Genomic DNA, 24,803 nt, shown 5'->3' with positions numbered 1-24,803 from the left:
TGAAGCTACCTGAAGCTATACCGATGGTTAATACACTCATATAGACCCCCGTTGATCAGGTAGATCATCAGGTTATAACTCCCGGGAGTTCCTGGAGGACCCATAACAATTTAACGTAACCCAGAATATCCATCGTGGTTCACTGAAGCTATCGGAAGCTATACCGATGTTTAATACACCCATATAGACCCCCGTTCATCAAGTAGATATCTAGGGCATGACTTCCGGGAGTTCTTGGATACCCAGATTTGTGGATGGCCCCTTATCCATGTTTTGTGGATGACCCCTTATACAAATATTTTATTTATATGTAAAAAAGTACATTTAAAAAGAAAACCCCATTTCACGCCAAAACCCCGCAATAACGCTCCCCCGATTTGCGCCACTTAGAGTGTTATTTGGGGGGAGCGTTATTTCGGGGTTTGAGCGCAATTCGGGGGGCGCAAAACGGGGGAGGCGCAATCGGGGGGAGCGTATTTAGGGGATTTAGTGTATGAGCTTGACATTTCGGTCAAGTAGGTTTCCCATACTGATGGGCTACATATTTCAGGGTGTAAAATCACATAAAATTGCATAAAATAATGCAATATTTATTTTACACCCAGGCCTTTTACACGCAGCTGAATTACTACTTTTTTAGCTGTGTACACCCAAAGGAAAAATATATCTCAAAATCTGCAACATTGGATTTGCTGCAGAAAATGTCATATTTTATAACATTTTTTGCAGCAAGCCCGTAGATCATTTTTGCCCGCGTGTAAAAATTTCAGCGATCTGCAGTTCTCACCAACACATATAAAGCTGGCCCGTCCCCGAGCAACACTCCAAAGAGAAGCATATGTTGGTGCTCTTTCACTCACTTTTCATCAAGCGTCCATGGCGCGGTGGTAGCGTGTCGGATCAATAACCAAGAAGTTGGTGGTTCAATCCTCGTTCTGCTAAGTGTTTTTTTTGTGAAATACAACCAAAAAGCCGTCGGTAATGTCGATAATTGTCGGTAACGGGCAAAAATGTCATACTCCTATATCGCAAAAAATGCATGAGGACAGATTTCATGCAGATTCTGATATACTTTCATGCCGCCATGCATCACAATCATGCGACTGCCAGTTGGGTGTACTGGTTTAGTAAAAATCTTCTTTGTTTGTTGGATCAGCTCCACTATAATCAGCGATGTTTTTTCGCTGGACCAAGAAGAGCTGCAGGGTTCCAAATCAGCCAGGGAATTATTCTACGAAATCGCAGAATGACACTCTCGCGGCAGTTCTTCGTCGACCGTAAAAAAACCTCTTGTAACCGATCAAAACTTGAAAACAAACACAATTTTCCAGCAAAAAATGTAAAAACCTAGACAAAATAAAACACATACTACTGATTATAAAACGGCTCATTTACCAGCAACAAAAAAGTCAAGCTTGTGCTTGAACAGCCTCCTACTTTATAGATGTAAATAAAGTGGGATCGTTCGAAAATCACGTTACGCATTCTCTCTATTCATCACCCAGGTGTAAAATACCTAAAACTTGTTCATTATTTTGCCTTCATGATTTTGTATCTTGTTTGAAAATTTAATATGATATTTTTTTGTTGTTTTCAGATTTCTTAGATGAAAATATCCCATCATTAAAATCAACCATAATTATAAAAAATATATTTCTATATTTGTTTACCAGACCTGAATTTTGGGGAGAGTTTCTTTTGATCATAATTTGGGTCAAAATCACGAATCTGAGGCCCATTTTTGTAAATTTTATGAAGGAGGGAGTCTAACTCCCAATTTTCAACATTTGTAAAAAGAACAGGTCTTTTGCGTCATGAATGTTTTTGAAATGAGTGCGTCATGCATGTTTTTGAAATGAGCAGGAAATATTTTTATTTATTTTGCCATTTCCTGCTACCTAATTTTAAACGTCTAGAAACATGGAATTTTAAAGATTTTTTTTAAGAATAAATAAATTTCATAAGCTTTCAGCATTTTTTTTTTGTTCGATTCAGATCAGAACTTTTTGGACAAACCTGCATTGATTTTATATTTGAAATCAACTTCGTTTTTCCCGGACTCAAGTGGATGGAGTAAAATGAAAAGAATTGAAAACAGCTGCTCACTAACAGAAATGCAGGGCTACCCAACATGAACGAAAAGTTTTCAAAAAGTAGAAAAACACAAAGAAAGCGACCACCACATCCATCCTGGTGGTGGCATTCGATCGCATCCTGTGTGTGTGTGCCTTTCAAAACAAAGCTGCTTCACCGCGTTCAAAACCCTTGTCGGTTCATTTATGCAGGTATCCGTTCACATGTTATACGAGAGCCTGCCTAGAATGGCCGCCTGGATGATGCAGGAGTGCAACTTCAAAATTTGATCGAGAGAAAGGGTCCGGCGCATTTGGTATCAAGGTCACACCCGCAGCTGTCGTGTTCAATTTTGAATGTTACTTGATGAAGTTCTGAAACTTTTCGATGAAGCGACCCATTCGGCGATACGACACACTCCCAAGGTGACCTAGTCTTTTGTCACGATCGAGGCTCCTCAATGGCATCGATCGCTCATAAAACCCATATGTTAAACGGTGTCGTAGACTGTGATGTGATGATGTTTTCACCAACAGTCGTCTTTCGAGGCCACTCTCTCCGGACTCGATCGGGCTCTTGATGTTCCCTCGAAGACGGAATATGGGACGCCGAGTGCGCTGCTCCTCCGGGATGGTTAACCAATGATAATGAAGCTCTTGGTCTAAACGCGAGGGGAGAGTCAACTCGAGTCTAGAGGCCTCTCTTGGAGACGACTTCGGACCGCTATGTTAACCTTCTTTGTTCAAACTGGGCAAGCCGCGCGCGCCGTCTTGAGGGTGTTCTAGATCTGGCCGCTCCCTGGCTCTGGTTGGCCTTTTGGGTCCCACCACGACTTTGTTCGATGACGGTTGATATGAGAGAGGGGTACGTGCTCACGACTTTTTCCTCTGGCGGCCAAAAGGTCCGCCGAGGGCACATAAACACCTTCGCATTTAGTTGCTTGTCATCCATCAAAGTTTATGAGCGAAGCAATAACAACTCTTTTTTTTGTGGTCGAGAGACCCCTCGTCGTAGGCCAACCCTATACGACGAACTTCCTTTCGCCGAATCTGTGCGAGATCCTTTCTCTTTTGTAGATCATCGCGAGCCGAAGGCCCCGGGCCGGTGAAGGTTAGGCACATACATGGACACGGTGTTTTCAATATAAGTTTTTTTTTTGCAAATAAATTGTCATGTTTTTTTTATTTATTAATTTATTATTTATTTTGGTGCAAAATTCTAACTAAGGGTCCTGATTTTCAGTTCAAAGAACGGAAATCACTCACTCACTCGGTGCCGATCAAAGTGTGAAACCAATCGTGAGCTACCACGATTCGTTATAAAATTAATTGTGAAATGCTTTGTTCCCACCTGACCGGTCCCATTTTTTTTGGGTTTGTTATGTTCAAAATCTAAAAAAAAAAAAATTAAAAATTACTTTAAAATTTCGGATTTTTTTTTTTGTTTAAAATTCCCCATCTGGAAACACCGTTCCACAGCTCTCGCGCCCGCTAACTGCCTCATAATTATCCACTTACTTAAAGCCTACGTGTGCCTAATAGCGCAATCGAGCAGCCCCCCTCACGTGCGCGGTGGGGAGTTGAGCGACTTTTTCGTGATGGCGCGGCGTCCATCTCTGTGAACAAAACAAAACGATTTGAGGGACGGACACCCGATTTGAATGGCCCCGCGGAGTCTCGTTTCAGCGAGAAAAAAAAACAGATCTTCATGAAACTCTGTATGAAGAAGAAAATATGGCGGCGTTAGTATCGTGACATCGAGATCACAGTGTTGCCAACTGTCAAAATTTTGTGTTGAAATATTTCCAGATCTGCTGGAATCTACTCTGTTGACAATCCTTATATGAACATTTTTTTCCTGAAACTATATCCAAACATTTTTAAGAAAACTGCAAATCTGGCACCCCTGCCCGTGCAACTGTCACTTTAGCGGTTCAATTTTTAGGCTAATTTGCTTGTTTGCTTCGCGAGCGCGAGAAGACGCGAACGAAATAATTATACCATCCGACGGAACCGGGGTCATCCCCCGGTCCAAATACGGGCCCGCGACATTTCGAAAGGTTCGGCGTGGCGTCGAGTCGCGCTTGAGGCCTCTCGACGAACAATAGAGGTTCATGGCCCGAGGGGTCTCTCCCGCTCGCGCTGGCTGTGGTGTCAAAAGTTTACTCCGTCAAACGCGGCCTAAATGGAGCACCGAAGTGAAATGGAGCGGACCGATCTGACAGATGAGGGTTTCGGTTGACTGAGTCATCTAATTATAGGTGTGGGAGGGTTAGGTTTTGTTTAAGGTTGAGCTGTTGATGATTTATTTACATGCAATTACAGCATATGATCAGCTGGATGATAACTAAGAAAGAACTAATTTCGATGAGTTTTGAACGATTTTTAAAATCCAACTTTTACAAATTCATAAAACCCAAAAATATTGATTGTGTGTTGAGATATTTTAAAATGGACATAAATTAAGTACTCCAACGCCATTTCGGTCTACGACATATTTTTTTAACACTTGTAGGCACCAACGGGGTCAAAACGTACGCGAAGCACCAAGGGGGTCAAAAAAGTTGGAAATGCAACTTCATCCGGCTTTATCTCGGCGTAGACTCAACCGATTTGGATTATCCTTGTTGCATTCGATTCGGAAGGATGTCAAAAATCAACTACAACAAGGTAGATCCAAAAAAGATGCGTATACCCTAAGTTACAATAAAAAAGGCATTTCCAACTTTTTTTCCAAGTGTTCAAAGAGCCGGTAAATTGCATTTCCAACTTTTTTTGACCACGTTGGGGCTACAAGTGTTAAGGTTTGCCTTCCTTACTGCAAGGTAATAATCTTGATCTAAAAATTATGTTTTTTAAATAGAAAGCCGGGACCCTGGTGTAGGGGTAAGCGTGGTTGCCTCTCACCCAGTCGGCCTGGGTTTGATCCCAGAAGGTCCCGGTGGCAAATTTTGAGACGAGATTTGTCTGATCACGCCTTCCGTCGGACAGGGAAGTAAATGTTGGCCCCGGTCTAACCTAAGGTTAGGTCGTTAGCTCAGTCCAGGTGTAGGAGTCGTCTCCCTGGGTCCTGCCTCGGTGGAGTCGCTGGTAGGCAGTTGGACTCTCAATCCAAAGGTCGTCAGTTCGAATCCCGGGGTGGATGGAAGCTTAGGTGTAAAAAGAGGTTTGCAATTGCCTCAACAATCAAGCCTTCGGACACCTAGTTTCGAGTAGGAATCTCGCAATCGAGAACGCCAAGGCAATGCTGTAGAGCGAATAATTTGATTTTTGAAATAGAAAGCTCGTAGACTCACCTTCATGTATACCTATCGACTCAAATTAATCGATAATTGAACAAATGTCTGTGACCGATAATGTCAATCAGTTTTCTCAGCTCTGGCCAAACCAATTTTGGCTAAATCGGTTGCATTCGATTCGACGTACCGTAAAACGGGGTGACTTTGATAGCCGGGGTGACTTTGATAGGTTTGCGATTTTTCCACAAAATGAAGAGTACAATTAAAATACGTAAGGAATGGTTAAGAAACATACTGACCGTGGTAGAGAAGTGTTCAAAGTACCTCAAGAAGAACTTTTCATAAAATTTTGACAAGTTTAAAAAGTTAGTTAACTATAGTTAAGAAAATGTTGATGAAAGTGATTATTTTAAACTTCTCAAAGTGTCATGATTTTCTCAACGAACATGATTTTTAATCGGAAAACGGAATTCATTTTCGGATTCTTTGGACAATTTTCTACCAGGAGAAGGTTAAAAAAAATTGTAAATAATAAATAATATGTGCTTCAACAATTAAAAAAAACTCCAAATTTATAGGCAATTTCAGTTGAAAAAAAATGTGAAAACTTGTGATTCGTGCTTCGAATTCAGTATAACATGCAATATAAATCGATAATTTTACAAACAAAACTAGTTTTAAAATTTATATGTATTTTGCTGAAAAGCTTATACACTTAGTTAACTGATTATAAACATTGATTTTTTTTTCTTAAAAACTATATCAGCTACTTTAGTGATGGTACATTTAGCGTACAAATAAAGTTTGAACTTCTAAAATATGATTTTAACAAGAAAAACTATGACTATCAAAGTCACCCCGGAATTAAAACTAAGAATTTTTAACGTAACTATTTTTCTAAACATTATTGAAAAAACTTTTTTTCCGAAATAGTGCATGGACTTTGTGTGGTCTACCCCAGTACATGTTTTAAAAATAATAATCTTGAGAAAAACCTTACCTGTTGGAAAATATTCTGAAAACAAATTGAAATCCTATCAAAGTCACCCCGGTTTACGGTACCTATTGATTTTAGTGAAGATTCAATAAGTAATTCAAAAGTTATGTATAAAAATATGTTTTAACATATATCTGAATGATAGATAAGTGACAGAAATTGTATCAAATACTATCTTGTAAAACATTGTTGGATAAGTAAATGTAAGACTTTCCCAACATATCAAAGTTTTAAAGATCGGGCAACCTTGTCTCAAGTTATGACCGCTTAAGTAATATTTATGTACTTTTTTCAAGCCGGATCTCATTTATATGTAGGTAAACAACATTCATCATCCGACGTATCATTTGATAGGTAAACAAAATATTTTCCAAACGTGTCTAGAAGTTCAGTTTTCTGGCATCCCTGTATTAAAATATGACCACTTAATAATCAAAAACAGCAAGCAGAAATTAAAAAAAAAAATACGAGAAAGAAGCATAAAGGCTAATGATAAGAAGTTAAACAGATAAGTATTAGAGTTATTAAAATAATCGGATCAATTTTCATTATGGCATGTTAGTTAACTCTTAAAAACTCATGAAAATGTCATTAAAGAATAAACTTCAAACTCCGGGCTCGTGCAAACTTGCATTAGACAGCAGGGCGCAGAGCGAGTTCATTGTCCCCTTTCAAGGGACTTGGAAAGGTGGCTTGTCACGGCGTGCAGGCCTGAAACACGAGTCGAGCATTAGCAAAGTCGCGGGAGAATAGGTTCCAATCTGAACCCAAAGCAGCTTTGGATTGATTGCTGCTGCATTTCCAAATCCAAATCCAACTCTAACTGTTAGTTTTGCGCAAAAACTGTACCAATTGGCGCGCGGTCAGATCCAACCAAGTCCAGCTATTGGCTGCAAGAATAGTGAGTGAGAGCCGATTGCTCAAAGTGAACGGCACCTAAAACTGCACTTCACCTCTCTTCTTGCGCAGTTCAAGCTGTCAATTCACCATGTTACCGTGGGGTAGCTTCGAGATTGCTGGCTCGATCTGGGGCCTGATCTGGTTTGGTGCTGCACTAAGGGGGTACGTACCCTTATGGCCGTGGCGGTGTGTACCCGCGAATCATGTAATGAGTTTCCAATTTGGAATGGAAATGAGCACGACTATGCGGCTCCGATCAACGGCGGTGGAGGCGAAGACCGGCGCTGGCGACAACTATACGCGGTCGATGTTGGATTGTGTCCCTCGATGTGGTTGTGGTACTCTCTGCAACCGAGAGTTTTGCTGCAATGCAACAGTGATCCTCAAGTTTAACATAAATACATTTCAGTTGCCAAAAAGCACTATCAAACTCTGAGTATAACATAGATCTACAGTTGAATAACTGAAATTTATAAGAAGTGTTCACGAATGTCCCCAAATTAATAAATTCATATTTATATAATCATTTCAAATTTTCCTTCATCGATCTAAGTTCCAAGCATCACTGTCCGCCCCAAAGCTGGTTAGAGCTGCCTTTTGCCGTCCGCGTGGAATCGACTCTGATTTATTCGATCGAACTGGTTACTCTCGGCGGCCTGGGTTTGGTGCCCTCCTTCGGGGAGTCCCCTTAATGCCAGCCTCGAGTCGTCCGATCGATGGCGCGGGTCGCAATGCCACTTTTCCACGATCCAGGCCAGGCCTCTGAGCGCGCGATTTCAAGTGAAAGAAGTGGATTAAAATCAACTTCTCGTCGCCGTCGTCGTTAGGTTGCACGAGAAAACTAGCCTTTCGAAATTTGCGCGCAAAGTTGCTCTAGAGAGGCAACAACAGCAAAAAAAAAAGCATGCATTTGTGCAACTCTCAACTGCACACCAGAGATTGCACAACGGATCCCTCCGTCACGGAAAATGCAGCAAATTTGATTTGTGTCAGGAAAATAACATCCACCGCGCATCTGGAATCGAGCCCCTCGAGAGTCCGGAAGCCGCCGATTCCCGTTCCCGATGCGATGATCTGCGGGATCCGTGGGACAGCTGCTTGGCTGGCGACGATGATGTGGGAAAGTTTTAAAGGGAAAATGCTGTGAACACGTGGAGTGTGGGTTTATTTTTAGCTCAATGAATCCCACCCTCGCTCCGACGATGCTTTAAAAACCGCGCCGGATGAAGGACGAACAGAGAGCAATAAATGTATTATTCTATAGCGAGAGCTAGGATCCTGTGTAGCAGCCCTTGAAAACAGGACACGTGCGGCGTTGCCAAGTTGAACGAACGGTGGTGGGAACTTTAAATGGTTAGATTTACTAAACGTAGGGGAGGAACGTATTAGGGAATGCATGTTTTCAAACTTTAATCTTTCATCTACAAACATATATACGTAAGATATTTAACAGCAACCTTTGATTTTCAGAAATTTTTGGTAAAACCTCACTATCGCAAAAGATTAATAAAAAAACTACTTAAAACAAAGATGTAATGATCAGAGAAAAAAGATTCGATCTTATATTGATTTAGGATCAATTTTCCACTAAATTCATTGAATAATTTTTCAATTTCTAATGTAAAAAAATAGTTTAGGGTATAAATTGTAATTTCTTCAACAAACTTATTTTTTTTTTTTTTTTTGAAAATTCTGGCCTCTTTTTGCTATACGAAAGCTAACTATTAACAGCAACAAATGTGTCAAGAATAAACAAAAAAAACATTCATTTTCGTAATGACAAATCAATATTCTGGATAATTGAAAAACTCAGAACATCTAACTGAATATTTAAGTTATTTTTTGAAGATTCTAAAAATGACAATTATATTTGAGCAGCACAAAGATAATACTTAAGCTTACTAACTTCTTAGCAAAAGCAAAAAAAAAAACAGAAAAAAAATCTGTTTGCGGAAAACTTCGGAATTTCACGAGCCCAAACATGCTAAATATGATTATAAACACAGGAAAATAATTTTCTATAGTTTTCAGTTGACAAGACTTCTTTCATTTAGAAGCGCCCGAGTGCTTTTAGCAGATGCGGCGAATAAAGCTAATTTAGTTATTCTCAAATACTTAAAACTATAAAACTCGATATCTCTGGAACGAAACATATTCCTTTCTGTCGATAAGTGATTCTTATGTAAAATTGGATGGGGAATACGAAGGTGAGGTCAAATTTAAAAAAATAGTAGGGCTGTTTTGAGATACGGTAGAAACAATATTTTAATCTAAATTTTGATCACGGAAATGGATTCTACGTCCAATTTCCTTCAAAATTAAGTCTAAGACCGACCCTCTAAGATTTGTGGTTCCTGAGTTATCGTCGTTTGAAGATAGAGGTTTCGCTCAAAAATCGCCAAAAAGTCGATTTTTTGGAAGGGTACAAAAATGGAGGGGGTGGTCTGATTTGGATGAAATTCGGGATTCTTGCATGTTTTGATAGTCTCAACAGCGCTGCCAAATTTGAGCAGAATCGGAGATGGTAATTTTCAAATTTGCATTTTTTCTTGCACACTTCAGGTGGAATGACCCATATTGAGATTGTGGATTTTTTTTTATCAAAAGTGAAAAATGAATGTCAGTTCCAGTTAGGTTGGTACAAATTTATTTAAAGTTTTTGTCCCTCGGCTCTGGTCAAAAGAAAAACAAATAAAATAAGCGAAATACAATCTATTCTGGATAGTTTACAATAGATTTAACAGTTAAAAAAAAATCAGGCTTTTTTTTGCCCCTGGATTTTTGAGGAAATTTTGAAAGGGCGGGGAGGGGGACAAAAACTGGCCTTATTCGGAAGGTCATTTTGAGCATTTTTTTTCTATGAAAAACTTTACTTCTCTTCTTTTATGTATTTCTTGTTTAATTTTTAATTTTTTGATTTGCATTTATGTTGTTCAGGTTATATATTAGGGTGGGTACGTTTTTCAAAAAGTTCTCGGATCAAGTTTTAGTATGGTTCCCCTTGTAGGGCATGCCCATAGGGACTTTCATGCCAAATATCAGCTCATTTGGTTGTAAACTGGCTGCGCGCATCAGGGTTAAAGTTTACATGGGAATTACTATGGGAAATTGGAACTTTTTGTTCAAACGCTCCTACAGGTCTGGGAAAATCACGCGCCAACTTCTGGTATGGTCAGGCCTATGGGGAATGGTCTGGAGAACACTTTTCCCGAAGAGAGCATATGGATTTGTTGTCCCTAGACCTGGCGCATCGGCAAACAATCCGATGTCTCCGGAATCAACGGTTTTCCCTCAAAAAGCATCAAATTTTCCTTAGCATGCTATGAAAGCTCGATGAACACCGCGACGCCATACGTCAGGCAGCTACCACGTGGTTGAAATATTTGCAAAAAAATACAAATTTGCTATGCAAAGATTCTGAATTCGACTAAATAATATCAGGATTACTCTAAATGATCATTTTCTAGTTAAAAGAAGGTTTGCAATTGAATATTCCAGCCGTTTCTCACCCACGTGGTAGCTGCCTGACGTAAGGCGTCGCGGTGTTCATCAAACATTCATAGCATGCTAAGGAAAATTTGATGCTTTTTGAGGGAAAACCGTTGATTCCGGAGACATCGGATTAATTGCCGATGCGCCAGGTCTAGGGACAACGAATCCATATGCTCTCTTCGGGAAAAGTGTTCTCCACACCATTCCCAATAGACCTGACCATACCAGAAGTTGGCGCGTGATTTTCCCAGACCTGTAGGAGCGTTTGAACAAAAAGTTCCAATTTCCCATAGTAATTCCCATGTAAACTTTAACCCTGATGCGCGCAGCCAGTTTACAACCAAATGAGCTGATATTTGGTATGAAAGTCCCTATGGGCATGCCCTACAAGGAGAACCATACTAAAACTTGATCCGAGAACTTTTTGAAAAACGTACCCACCCTATTATATATATTTCTGAAAGTATTTGGTATAATATTATTACCTCATGCCTTTGTTTTTTTTTTTCGTCGGGTTTCTACAGTTATTTTTTTACATTTACTACAATAGGATGCTTTTATCAACACATAAATTATTTAAAAGGCGTAGAGGCATAGTCTGGGGGATTACAAAAATTACAACAGTACTGGTCAAAAGTATATGACATTGGACGATTTGGCAAACCTAACTCCAAATTCAAATTGCTGGTGTTCGCTCGTGTTTCGATCAAACCTCATAAAATTTTTCATAAAGTATTTCAGGATGTCTACTTTAAGATGCTTTTTGAAAAACTTAGCTACATATTATCATTTCAAAGTTATTTACATTTTCGTAAATAATGCGATTTTGACCGACACTCACTATTTTAACGATATCTCCAAAAATATTGATCGGACCAACTTCACATTTTGAGTATTAATCTTGAAATAGTTTCTTAATATTCCCCTGTCCCATTATTTTTTTCACATTTGAAAACATTGACAAATTCATATAAAACAAGTCAAACTATCAAACCTAAAATTTTCTAAAATTTTAAGAGTTCTCCTTTCCAATGGTCTTTAAAGATCGAAAATTGGTTGAAAACTGATTTTTTCTGTGATAAAAAAAAGTTTTGTGTTGTGCTGTTTATTGGAATTTCATAAAAAATTAAAAATATAACGAGCCCAAACTTGCTACATAATATTATCAATGCAGAAAAATGCATTTCAGATTTTTATCAGTTGAATGGACTTCTATTTCCATTGAAATTTTTATGTTTTTTTAAACATTGTTTTGCCTCCTGATGTTTTGGACCAATTTTGAAGAACATATACATAAACTTTGAAAATATTAGCAACGGCCTGTCATAGAAAAACGTTGAAATTTGCTCATATTTATAGTCAGAGAAAGATAAAAATAATCATTTTTTTCCTACTTTTTTTATGTTTCAGGGCGATCTATCTGCTGATCAAAAAGGTTTTGAAACACTACGAAACAGACTGTATCATTTTGCTCAGGAATATGTACTCTATTCACAAAACTCTTAACGAACAACTCCTACATGCAACCGCGCACAACTCCTAAACTCCATTCGAGTCCAATAGTCCTCTGGCATGGCGTTTATGTTATTATCCCGATTTCCGTTGCGCGATAACATTCGACCCCTGCTGCAGATGATGGCGATGGCCGTTGAACAGAAGAGGGTGCATCCTTTAGCCGCTCTGCCACCACCACCACTATCATGAGAGAGAGAGTAAATATTCGATAGGGGCTGCAGACAGTCAGCTAGACAAATGCATACAGAGTGCATCCGATGCATTTGACATGGCACTCGTCGAATTTGCTCTCAGGGCATTGCCTGATGCCTGATGGAAGCTTCGAATTTCGACCCCTTATCAACGGTTTCTTTTGTGTGTGGGAAACAGCTTTGAATCCATTTGCTAGCAAACAAATTTGTTAAATTGAAAACAAAATAACACGACAGATTATTTGTGAAAGTTGTCATGTAACTCCCATCAAATTGCTTCGCTTAATCGTCTTGTTACTTTGTACGAGCAAAAAAAAAACATCTCGTCTACACACTTTCCAACCCACCAGCCTGACTTCCTTCCTGGGACACACACCAAGCCATACACCAAATATCAATTATAGTGCAGCGTGCAAAAACTGCAATCTCTTTCCACTGCTGCTGCTGCACCAATTTTCCTACGCTGGACGAGTGAAAGGTCCACTTTTGCACCCTGTGGCAATGATCAGCGCAAAAAAACGAGGCAAATCGCCGCCTTCCATACGATTAATCGGTTATGCTCTCTCCTCCCCCTCGATATCCTCGCCACGTCATCACCGCGCTCGATTTAGCTCAGGGGCAGAGTTGGTACACCCGTACGGGATCAGCGAGATCCTCTGACAACGCTTTGGCGGAAGTTATGACACTAAATGCAGCACTGTCGAATTTGCAGAAGTTTTTTATAGCTTATGTGTAATGGTACAAAAACGTTTGGCATCCCCCGAGATTCGAATCGGAGCTCTTTGCATGGCAACTCATCTCTGTACCGCTTGACTACACAGGTTTGACGTTCGGAGAGAGCCAGAACTCAATCATGTTCTTACACTCTCTTTCTATATCGCTCTGCAATGCTATATTGGTGAAGTGTAAAAATGCAAGATTCTTCAGAGCGCGCTCAAAGAGAGAGAACTTGGAGTTAGACCGACTCTATCTCCTTTCATGCATGACATACCCGTCAAAATAAAGCTTTGAAAATCAATAACAAAATATTCAAGAGAATGAATCTTCATCAAATGATTATCTTTTGACAAAAAGCATATTTGTTTAAAATGTCTCAGCTTTTCAGAATTGTCGTTACCTTTACCTAAAACTTTCATGCAAAAATCATTCTTAAGATCGGGAAAAAAACTTTCGAGGGTGAGAAAAAAAAAACTTTGTGGTAATTTCCATTACTTCTAAATTTTATTTTGTTTTTCTTTTCCAAAGTAATTTTACTTCATTTTATGTGTCAAATGTGTCAAATTCGTGTCGGTAGAGTAACAGAGGAATTCATGATAATATCGTTAACTCATTGATAATATTTTGAGAGTTCGGGAAAGATTATCGAAACCTTTTGTCACCACGTCTAACATTCATCGGTGAAAATAGTATCACAGTGACGAATGAGTTATGAGATAATTCTGTCGAACTAGATGACAGGAATACTTGCTAACAAATAAGTCCACTTCAGCGATGGTAGAATCATCATCAAAAGAAAATCTTCGAACGTTCATCAAGAGAAAAAATACGAAGGGAACATGGCTCTCCTCTCTCGCGCACGAAAGAGCAGTAAAAGGAAGCTAAAAAAAATCATCATCTTGATTATACGGCGGAACATATTTTTGCAAGCGTAACTTCACACGTCGAAAAATTACCTGTACCTTTTTGTGGATGTGGAATTTTGTTTAAACAAAGAAAATTAAATTATTTGAAGTGGTGCTAACAAGGAAATTCACAAAAAATCATCAACAGATTGATTTTCTTGGAGAAGTTTGGGAGCGATTTTCTTTTAGGTCTTCTCTCGTTCTCGCGTGTGAAGAAAGTTCGCAAGCGAAAAAGATTTGTTTGCGATTATTCCATCCCAGATACATTTTGAATTTGAGTTTTTTTTTTTTATAAGGTTCACGAATCTTCACCGATTAAACACTATCTTTACTAAACACAATTGATGCAATAAATTTTTATCGTATAATTTACTTCACATAATTACCGAAGATTTTCAACGTAAAATGTACGCGTACAATTGAAATTACGAACCTGGAACGAAAGTAAGAAAAAAAAGTATATTAATAAATAACTGCACATTGATGCTTTTGAATGTATTGAGAAGTAACGTACAAGTAAAAATTACAATGCAAGTTGTCAAACAATTCAATCTTTTTGCACGACTAAAATTAAAGAAATCATGATAATTGTTCATAATATACAACTTACTTTAAAAAACGAAAACTTTCATTACTTTATTTAGAGCAGTGAATAAAATGCATGTTTTCGTGAACAAATACCATCGATTCCAGAAATCATGAATTAAATGTAATTTATATCAAAACTAATCCTCCAAGACTTTTTTTAATGGTATAATAAACATGAATCGTGAACAATTTTCACAAAATCGTGAATCAAATTTAATTTGTGTTCTACTTGCAATAATTTGAATTAAAATTCAATGGAATACCCCATAGGCAGAAATTGATGAAGTGGAAATAATTGGTATTGTTTGTATGTGTTGATTGAAACACTCAAAATAAGAAAATGTGTACATCTGCACATTTTAAACATTCATACAGCAAACTTGTTTTGTACATCCCATTCGCCAATTCGCCAAACTTGCTCCAAATGGAGTACATTAGACAATTTTCTAAACCTTTTGATTAAGTGCCTTGAAACACTCCCTACAACCCGGGCAGACGGTTATAACAAAGTTCATGCCATTTCAATAACAAATACTGTTAAAATAACAGAAAGTGTTATGGAATCTTCTTGAAAAATCAACTTTTACATAAGAGTTTAATAACAGTTTATGTTATCATAACAAAATTTGTTATTGGTCTGATATTGGTTGAAAACCAAAACAACTTTGGAATAACATTTTTTGTTATGGAAGAATACCGTCAACTGTTATTGGGATGATCGGATTAGTTGTTAAAATAACAAAAAATAATAACAAAGATTTGTTCGAAGAATAACTAAAAATGTTATTAGTCTGTTATTACAATAACAATCCAATAACAAAAAAAATATAACGACGAATAACAAATCTTGTTATAAATAACATAAAATGTTATTGGGCTAGTATTTTCAAATATCAAAAAATGTTATTCCCAAGTTATTTTCGTCTGCTCGGGAAACCGCTCCATTTACCAACCCCAGGCGACAACAACCCCCATTTCGCTGCGTGTACACCGCACACACATAAATCTGCGAGCGCATTTCGCTTCTGGGGCTAACCTTTTTTCCCCTCCCCTTGCGCACCAGACCCCCAAAGGGAAAGCGCAGCCTAAATCTGCGAAACCACCAGGTAACACACCAGACCAAACTTGGAGAGCGAAAAAAAAAAGTGGGGACGAAAATTCGAATGGATTATACGTGCTACAGCGGCGGCGGCAGCCATAGCAGCAGCCGATTGCGAATGGAAATTTTAATAACCAATTTTCAATTTTCGAAATTCGTTTCAGCGCGTCGTCGTCGTGACCCCACCGCATGTTATATGGACGGCCAGACAGTATCGACCCAATCAAGTCATCGATCGAATCTCGCACGGCCAGACGGTGGGAGATTGTGGTGAATGCATTTTTTATCATCACTACGGCGCTTTGATGCAAGGCTGGCTGGCTGGAACCGGACACCTGGGAAAGTTTTGTGTGTGATGGATATGGAGACCACGCTGGACGGGGAGCGAAATTGTACTAGGAAGTTGGAATCAGTACGATGTCTAGGGAAAACAGAGTGCCCAATTTGGGCAAATCGGAAAAGAGTCGTTACAATCTGGATTGAAATGATTTCCCGGAGATTACGAAAATTTGTTGGAGAGTTTGAAGTGATACGAATTCAAAATAAAATGTAATTTATGGAGTCTACTTAGTCTCTTGAACTCTTAGCCTCTTGGTTACTTGGACTCTTGGACTCTTGGAATCTTGGACTCTTGGACTCTTGGACTCTTGGACTCTTGGACTCTTGGACTCTTGGACTCTTAGACTCTTGGACTCTTGGACTCTTGGACTCTTGGACTCTTGGACTCATGAATTCTTGAAATCTTGAACTTTTACAACAACAAAATTTACACTCTTTTTTGTCGAAATGCAATGCACACGAAGCACAAAAGAATAATTGCTTTCCATCCCGTTCCCGACAATCGCAAAGCCACAGTCTAATAATAGCGAAATTTCACCATAATCGAGAGTCTTTTGCAACAAAAGATGCTGCCTTTTATCGCCACTGCAGAACCGCAGAAACGCAAAAACCACTCGACAGCTGCTGTTAGCCCCGTTTTCATCCCCACCGCGTACATTTCCATCACAAAGTAATCTTTTAAATAAACCATATCGAAAGGGTAATTTCGTACCTAGCCGCAGCTCCCCCCCAACAAAGTTGTCGCGTCGCGTCATCAGGGCTTCATCAACGACGCGATCACGCGCGAAAGTCACTCCGTGGTTGTCGTAACGCCCTGAACGACCCGAGAGTCTGGCCCAACTTTCTTCAGCCAGCCAGCTCTAGGAGATATGAGGACGATGACAAGGCGGTACTCCTCATCAACGCCACCGAGCTTTGGCTATCACGTTGGGGATGTGCAGGCTTGACGCTATGTTTTGATGTCAGAATCAGAGTTAAATTCAGGGTCAGAAACAACTTCAGAATTAGAGTCAGAGGCATAGGCAGAGTCAGAACCATGTTCAGAATCAAAATCAGAGTCAGAGTCAGTGTCACAGTCAGAGTCAAATCAGATTCAGAGTCAGAGTCAGTTAGAGTCAGAGTCAGTGTCACAGTCAGAGTCAGAGTCAGAGCCAAAATCAGATTCAGCGTCAGAGTAGGAGTCAGAATCACAGTCATAGTTAGTGTTAATATCAGCGTCTGATTCAAAATCAGAACTAGAGTCAGATTCAGAGTCAAATTCCAAGTCAGAGTCAGCATCAGCGTCAGAATAAAAATCAGAGTAAAAGTCAGTGTCAAAGTCGAAGTTAAAATCAGATTCAGAGAAGTCAGAGTCAGTGTCACAGTCAGAGTCAAATCAGATTCAGAGTCAGAGTCAGTTAGAGTCAGAGTCAGTGTCACAGTCAAAGTCAGAGTCAGAATAGAAGTCAGAATCACAGTCAAAGTCAGAGTCAAAATCAGAGTCAGATGCAAAATCAGAACTAGAGTCAGAGTCAAATTCCGAGTCAGCATCAGGGTCAGAATAAAAATCAGAATAAGAAAAAGAGTCAGTGTCAAAGTCAGGATCAAAATCAGATTCAGAGAAGGAGTCAAAATCAGAGTCAGAGTCTAAATCAGAATTAGACTTAGAGTCAGAGTCAGTGTCACAGTCAGATTCAGAGTCAGAGTAAGAGTCAGAATCAGAGTCTGAGCCAGAGTCAGAGTAAGAGTCAAAATAAGAACTAGAGTCATAGTTAGAGTTAAGGTTAGATTCAGAGTCAGTGTTTTTTTTTTGTGTGACCCTTTTTTATAGCAAATAAAAGAGTCAGTGTGAGAATCAAAGTTAATGTCAGAATCAGTATCAGAGTCATAATCAGAGTCAAGGTCAGATTCAGTATGAAAATCAAAGTAAGAGTCAGAATCAAAGTCAGATTAAGAGTCAAAATCAGAGTCAGAGTAAGAGTCAATATAAGAATTAGAGTCAGAATCAGTGTCACAGTCAGTGTCAGAGTCAGAGTCTAAATCAGAATTAGAGTCAGAGTCAATGCCAGAGACACAGTCAAAATCAGAGTCAGAGTCAGCATCAGGATCAGAATAAAAATCAGAGTCAGAGTCAAAACCAGATTTAAAGTCAGAGTGAAAGTCAGAATCAGAACCAGAGCCAAAGTCAGAGTAAGAGTCAAAATCAGAATATGAGCCAGAGTTAGAGTAAGAGTCAGAGTAAGAATCAGAGAAATAATCAGAATCATAATCAGAGCCAGAGTCAGCATCAGGGTCAGATTAAGAGTGGAAATCAGAGTCTTACTCTGACAATATAAGAATTAGAGTCAGAATCAGTGTCACAGTCAGAGTCAGAGTCAAAAGCAGATTCAGAGAAAAAGTCAGAATCACAGTCAAAGCAGAGTCAAAATCAGAGTCAGATTCTTAATTAGAATTAGAGTCAGAGTCAGTGTCAGAGTCAAAATCAGAGTCAGAGTCAGCATCAGGATCAGAAAAAAATCAGAGTTAGAGTCAGTGTCACAGTCAGAGTCAAACCCTGATTTAAAGTCAGAATCAGAATCAGAGCCAAGAGTCAAAATTAGAATAAGAGTCAGAGTTAGAGTTAGAGTAAGAGTCAGAATCAAAGTCAAAGACAAAGTCAGAGTCAGAGTCAGAGTCAGAATCAGAGAAATAATCATAGTCAGAGTCAGAGTCATAATCAGAGTCAAGGTCAGAGTCAGAGTCAGTATGAAAATCAAAGTTGGAGTCAGAATCAGAGTCAAAATCAGAGTCAGAGTCAAAATCAGAATTAGAGTCAGAGTCAGTGTCAGAATAAAAATCAGGGTCGGAGTCAGAGTAAGAGTAACAATCAAAATCAGAATAAGAGTCAGAGTTAGAGTAATAGTCAGAGTCAAAGTCAAAGTCAGAGTCAAAATCAGAGAAATAATCATAGTCAGAGTCAAGATCAGATTCAGAGTCAGTGTGTGAATCAAAGATAGAGTCAGAATCAGAGTCAGTGTCAGAATCAGAGTCGGAGTCGGAGTCGTCCTTTTTTCACCAACTCTGTTTAAACTTTAAAGAAATGAGTCGTCACCACAACCCTAGCGGTTTATACTCAATTTGCTTAAAAATGCAAATGCGACATGTAAGCAAGTTGGCGACGATCTCATCAAGCGTCGCGGCGGCGTCACCAGTTCCAGGGCCTGGCCTGCCGCCAGGTGCGCCAACGTTTTATAACCCCCAATGAAGCCCCCGAGGGCATGATATGGGTTGCACCGAGGAAAGTTTTTCGTTGGATTTTTTTAAGATTTGATTTGAACCTTTTTCATATATTGACAAAAACTTCAAGATTTTTTCCCTGAGTGCTAGAGGGCGCTTTCTCGTGTACGTTGTCCTAGCTGGGCCGTGTGTTCGCAGCGCCTCCACCAACTGCAACTGCTTTTTTTGATTGATATTTTGACATTCATCGCCGCCATTTGTCGCGGGCGCGGGTCTCTAGGGTTGGGTGGCTCTAGACATTAATTTTACGACGTTTATAAAGTTTCACTGGTCTGATGAAGGCAGCTGGCTTGCTGTTGATAATGTTGCCATTGTTGGTTTGTGGGTCCGACCCCGCGCGGCCAGATCTGGTTTTGTGCAACAACTCTCCAACCCTGCAAGGCGATCCACTGCAAGTCTGCAGAGTCACAAGACCACAAGACCTTACCACCGGCGCTGCTGTTGAAATGGAACCGTTGCGAAGGTTTTGGTTGTGGCCAGAATTCTTGGTGTGTTTTTCGTTGATGATTCCCAGATATATTCAATATTTAATCAGAGTTAGAATTCCATAGATGTCTGATGAAAACATTGAATGTTATTGAGTATTTCACCCAAAAAATGGCAGCACCCAACTGAGAAGAAAGTGAAAACAGTCTCAATCTGATAGTAAATGGTACAGAGAAATTTAGAAGACAAGAGAGTTTAAATACAATAAAAAAGTAATAACTTTTGAGCAATTTAGTGCAAGTAGGTAATTGCAAGCAAATCAAAAGTTTAAAAAAACACCAGCATAAAGTACAATTGGCGTACAAATGTACTGCCCTGCCTCTGGTACAGTTGCAATGCTTTATTTTATTTGCAAGTGCAACTCTTATCGATGCAAGGAATTCCCCATTATCGAGACCCACTTCGATAAACTTAAGGCAGCAGCTGCCCCTCGAGCCGTTGTTTGTTTTCGTAACGTTTCGTCGTCATTGCCTTGCGGTTTTTTTTCTGCAGTGTTCTTTTTCTACATTTTATTTTATTTAGCTGCTGTTTTTTTTTTCTTCTGCTCCAAGTTCCAGCTGCTGCTGCTGCTGGCCTCCACCGTCGACTTCACTCAGTTCGTGCTCGATCAACCGACTCGTCACGTGGTACTGACCAATCACACACACTCATACCAGCGCAAATTGCGTGGGTGAATCGAACAGCGATCATTATTAGCACAAATTGCCCCTGTCGATTGGCCTGCCCGAGCAGAAGACCCCCTGAATGATGATGATGATGATGAGTCGTGGCGATTCGCGCGCCGAGTGACCACTTGCGAACCTTGCGGGTTCAGAGAGCCTGTGTGTGGTGCGTGGGAGTGCGAGCTAGTTCAGCCGTTTTCGACTGGTATATATGGCCTGGCTCTGACCTGACCCTGTTTGGAGGCACACACGTGCGCGAGGATTGTGCAAAACTCTCGCGTATTAGTCGTAATCAAAGACGATTAAAGAAACTTTAAAAAAAAATACAAAGAGTTTTTGGAAATGAAGATTGAGATTGAAACATTAGGCAGGTAACACTTCTGTAAGCGTTAAAAAACCTGATAGGAAGGTAAGAGAACAAAATGGTATAAGTTCTCCAAAATATTAAGAATTTCAAGGCTGATGAGCCTCATAATTGCTACTCACTTGGCAAACTATGCTAAGAAAGCAAACAAATATAAGCAGTACCTACAACAAAGAAAAAAAGAAGATACCCCCTAAAAAAAGGTCATAAAATAATAAACCGGTGAAAAAATGTGAAAACTACCAATTACGCAGCGGCAGATGTCTCGTGTCCTGAATGCTTACGCGACTTATGAACTTACTACTTTCGAAAGTGGCATTTCGAGAGACTACCGCCGTATTAGGTCTCGGTTGTAGCAGAGCGGTCGTCGTTGAAAGATATCACCCCAAACACACACCCGTGAAACGGGAGATAAACAGTGAAAAGTTTAATTTAAACCTTCCTGGCTGGTGGCCTGCCGAAAAAAAAACAACCGTTACATCATTTACGAAGCCGCCACCATGGTTTGACACCTCGCGTTCGGGTTTGTTATGAACGCATCCAGAGCCAGCTGTATTGACGATATATTCGAAGGAAACGAGTTCGCTCCAAAAGTTGGTCGTCCGGACACGCTGAAAGAGTTGCTTTCTTCGCGACTTTATATGGGTACTGTCAGCGCAGAGTGTTATCACCATTAGCCTCAAAACTGAAATGAAAATAAACAAACCGACAGCGGACTGGGAAGGGGTGCTTCAGAGGTGGAGGAATAATATTTGACAAGTCTTTGATAGTTCTCAATGTGATGCCGAAGCAATGTGAATGACCCACAAATAGAAGATGCGGAAATGAGAAGATTTTATTGTCTTGCTATGACATTAATATTAATGACCGCGAAAAACGGGACCAGATCGTCTGGAAAAGAACTGTCGAACCCATTTCGCATGCTAGTGATATGGGAAGAATTGGTGCACGCGAAGCGAAACTTAACTCTTATCACTCTTTGTTATCGTTTTGAAACGTTAAACGCAATGCATCAAATTTAAAATTGTGTCAATAGTGATGAAATGCAGCACATGACAGTCAAAATATGAAATATTTTATTAAAATTGACATTATTCTGCTATTAAACAAACAAAGGGTAATTCTCTACCAACTCACACGAAATCGGGAAAAGTTGCCCCGAACCCTCTTCGATTTGCGTGAAACTTTGTCCTAAGGGATAACTTTTGTCCCAAATCACGAATCCGAGGTCCGTTTTTGATATCTCGTGACGGAAGGGCGGTATAACTTTTTCATTTTTTAACATGCGAAAACGACATGTTTTGAAATAATTTTCAGTCTGAAAAGTGATGAGATGGAAATTTGCAAGGTTGTTAGTCGATAGAATTATCGTCGATAATATTATCGTCTAACGATAACGATAATGGTTATCGCTATCGTCGGGACGATAACGATAATCTATCGTTATCGTTATTCCGATAATTCTATCGGCGATAATTTTCAAGCTTCCTCTTAGTATCTTTTTTTTTTTGATAATATGGTGAGTTTCAAAGAATTATTACTAAAAAAAAATACAAAATACCGTATTTTTATGAAAGTACTCAAATTTTTATAATTTGCAATATGGGTTTCAAACGATTCGAAATTATGCATGTATTCTGTTTTAGAGTTTTTCTAATGAAATACTTGAATTTTCACAAAATTCCGTATTTTCTCGAAAATACTCAAATTTCATAATTTGCAATATATGTATCAAATGATCCAAATTTTTGCATGCACTTTTACTGTTACTGAGTTTTTTAAAATGTAATTATAAAATTTTCACAAAATACCGTATTTTCTCGAAAATACTCAAATTTTTATAATCCGCAATATGGGTATCAAACGATTCGAAATTTTGCATGCATTTTCACTGTTTTAGAGTTTTTTGAATGAAATATTCAAATTTTCACAAAATACCGTATTTTTTTGGAAGTACTCAAATTTTCATGATTTGCAATATGGAAAGGAAACGAAATTTTACCTGCATTTTTCATTCAAAAAACTCTAAAACATTTAAAATACATGCAAAATTTCAAATCGTTGGATAACTATATTGCGAATAATATTTGTTTTAGTATTTTCGAGAAAAAACGGTATTTTATGAAATAGCAATAGTAAAAGTGCATGCAAAATTTCAAATCGTTTGATACCCATTAGGGTGGGTACGGATTTTGAAAAGTTCTCAGATCAAGTTCTGGTATGGTCCCCCTTGTAGGGCATACCCATAGGGACTCTCACGCCAAATTTCAGCTCATTTGTTTGAAAACTGGCTTGTCTCAAGCGAGTTTAAGTTTACATGGGATTTACTATGGGAAATTTTGAATTTTCGTTCATTCGCTCCTACAGGCTTAGGGAAAACATGTAGAAACTTCTAGGATGGCCAGAAATGAGTGGAATCGTCTGGAGAACAACTTTCCCTAAGAGACCAGGTCGATTCGGTCAACCCCCATCGAGCTCAACGGCAATACATCCGGGGTTTTCGGAACCAATGGTTTTCCCCAGAAAAGCATCAAACTTTCCTTAGCATGCTATGAATGTTTGATGAACACCGCGACGCCACATGTCAAACAGCTACCACGTGGACTAGCATCGCCTATAAAAAATAACTTTTTATTACTGTTTGAATTATAGAATTATCATTTATGGTGATCCTCATACTATTTAGCTGTATTCTGAACCTCCAAATAAGAAAAAAAAAACTGTTATGGTGCAAAATCAAAATCACGTGGTAGCTGTTTGACATGTGGCGTCGCGGTGTTGATCAAACATTCATAGCATGCTAAGGAAAGTTTGATGCTTTTCTGGGGAAAACCGTTGGTTCCGAAAACCCCGGATGTATTGCCGTTGAGCTCGATGGGGGTTGACCGAATCGACCTGGTCTCTTAGGGAAAGTTGTTCTTCAGACGATTCCACTCATTTCTGGCCATCCTAGAAGTTTCTATGTGTTTTCCCTAAGCCTGTAGGAGCAAATGAACGAAAATTCAAAATTTCCCATAGTAAATCCCATGTAAACTTGAACTCGCTTGAGACAAGCCAGTTTTCAAACAAATGAGCTGAAATTTGGCGTGAGAGTCCCTATGGGTATGCCCTACAAGGGGGACCATACCAAAACTTGATCTGAGAACTTTTCAAAATCCGTACCCACCCTAATACCCATATTGCGAATTATGAAATTTGAGTATTTTCGAGAAAATTCGGTATTTTGTGAAAATTGGAGTATCTTATTTAAAAAAAAACTCAAAAGCAGTTAAAATACAAGCAAAATTTCGAATCGTTTGATACCCATATTGCAAATTATAAAAATTAGAGTACTTTAAAAAAATACGGTATTTTGTGATGTTTTTTTCATAATTAATACTTTGAAACTTACCATATCATAAAAAAATACTAAGAGGAAGCTTGAAAATTCAACATAATTTGGTTGGTTTTAGTCAATTTTAGAAATATATTAAATATAAGTTATCGTCCGTTATCGTCGATAGAATTATCGGAATAACGATAACGATAGATAATCGTTATCGCCCAGACGATAACGATAGAACTAGCGTTATCGTTATCGAACCTCGATAATTTTATCGTTAACAACCTTGGAAACTTGGCGTCAAAGGGACTTTTATGTAAAATTGGACGCCCAATTTGATGTCGTTCTAAAAAAAAAACTCGAAATGGTTGCAAGCAAACACCTGATGTTTATATGTCATTTTTTTTTGTAATTGTCTACTCTATAACTTTGTAGAACATTATTACACTCTAAAAAATAACCCTTTCAGGGTCACAAAAACACGAAATTTTTAAATGAAATTTTTTGTTCTAAATGAAAAAAATGATTATTGTAGATTCAAAAAGTACATTAAATTTCCCTTAAAATGATATGTTCCAAAATTTGTAAAGTTGAGTAACGGACTTTGTGTCCGTCAGTTACTGTCAGTTACTTTGTGTCAGTTAGTATGTCAGTTACTTT

The 24,803-nt window shown here is 38.9% G+C and overlaps 1 protein-coding gene and 1 pseudogene across 2 annotated transcripts in view; one reads left to right on the top strand and one right to left on the bottom strand.

Moving 5' to 3' along the window:
• The window catches only part of LOC120416772 (inositol-pentakisphosphate 2-kinase), a 321,616-nt gene that overhangs the window by 230,460 nt on the left and 66,353 nt on the right, over positions 1-24,803 (bottom strand). The gene's annotated exons all lie outside the window — the stretch shown is intronic.
• LOC120423456 (putative uncharacterized protein DDB_G0279653) lies at positions 16,933-18,258 on the top strand (annotated as a pseudogene).

The sequence above is a fragment of the Culex pipiens genome, chromosome 2 (assembly GCF_016801865.2).
Source record: "Culex pipiens pallens isolate TS chromosome 2, TS_CPP_V2, whole genome shotgun sequence".
Lineage (NCBI taxonomy): Eukaryota > Metazoa > Arthropoda > Insecta > Diptera > Culicidae > Culex > Culex pipiens.
Note: the sequence above shows the minus strand (reverse complement) of the source record. Positions and strands in the feature narration are given on the sequence as shown.